We start from the raw sequence: 1,360 nt of genomic DNA, 5'->3' as shown, positions 1-1,360 counted from the left end.
CGAGGCTAGGCTAGATGTTTTGAGTGTTGTGGACACAATGTTTATAAGACGGAGAAGGTTTAAAGTTATTCTTAAAGAACGTTAAGGTGTCTCAGACACGCGAGCCTCGAATGAGGCGATCATCAAGTGTGAATTGGGGATATACACAATATTAATGGGGGGGTGTACCGGGGTTACACGTGCCATCGTGAGAATGGGCGGGTCGCACAATCTTGTGCGACCGTACACACCTATGTGTATTACACTGTTAGTGTAATAACACAGTGGTGTGGCTAAACCGTAACAAGAAGCCACCACTTGGCAAAAATGATTAGAGTTTGCTAATTAATAAGGTATTACTATGTTAATTATCAAAATCTAGGGCTTTAGGTATTGGCAGTTCTGCCACAAATAGAACAATTAAATACAGTTTCACTTTTGAACAGAAGGGTATGTTTGCCTTGGTTAAGGCTTTAGTACTTAAGAGTAGCGGATTGCGATCCGCTACACTTGTACTGGTTCTTGGATAGAACATAAGGTCGGTGACCTTAGCTTTGCTTTCTTATAACATAGAGCTACGGCGGCTCCGCTGCATGAACCCATTCTCGCTTGCGCTAAGCTAGATGTAGTCATCATCCCAGCGATAACACAAATTCCTAGATAGATCGTGCTGATTAGCAGCATGGATGATTGCAAATTTTCGTATTCTCGGATTTGTCGAAGATATTATCTTACCTTTCAAAATTTGAACAGAATGATTGGAGCCAGATGGTCATGCTACAGGAGCGGTCTGACGCCCGAGCAAAGCACCTGGTGACAGGCTTATAAAGCTGCGCCGTGGATACCACTTCTGACGTTGATTTCCGCACGAGGCCATTGCTAGCAGCGCACATTAATCAGCCATTTGCCAGCTCAGAAAAATTAAGCGTATCATTCAAATTGTATTTCTGATGTATTTCATTACTCATCATTACATGCAGATTTCTTCCCGATAAATTTACACAATGGTAGTAAGAAAGCAGCACGACCTGGTCATGATTCGCTGTAACACAGCGCGATATACGTTGATATTGCAATACCTTACATTTTATCAAATAGCATCAAGGCGTGGCAAAAAAAGCGGCCTTCTCACGCTATGAAGAAAAGTCTTAATTCTACCCTTTCGGATCCGCATTGGCCAATTTTTGTCATCTGTAAGTGTTTGGCCTTTGTCGCAGACATTGTCTTGATCCAGATCATGTCGAAGAGCTCCTTGCCCTTATGTATGCTTTGTCATACTTATTGTATGTCTGCCTGGCTCTGGGACCGTACGGATCATGTGTTGTAGCGCACAGCGACACTTCATCACCACATATATCGGGTATAGCATCAAATAAGCATG

Source organism: Plasmopara halstedii (assembly GCF_900000015.1).
Source record: "Plasmopara halstedii genome assembly, contig: Scaffold_3109, whole genome shotgun sequence".
Taxonomy (NCBI): Eukaryota; Oomycota; class Peronosporomycetes; order Peronosporales; family Peronosporaceae; genus Plasmopara; species Plasmopara halstedii.
The sequence above is the reverse complement of the archived record's forward strand: the minus strand, read 5'-3'. Positions refer to the sequence as shown.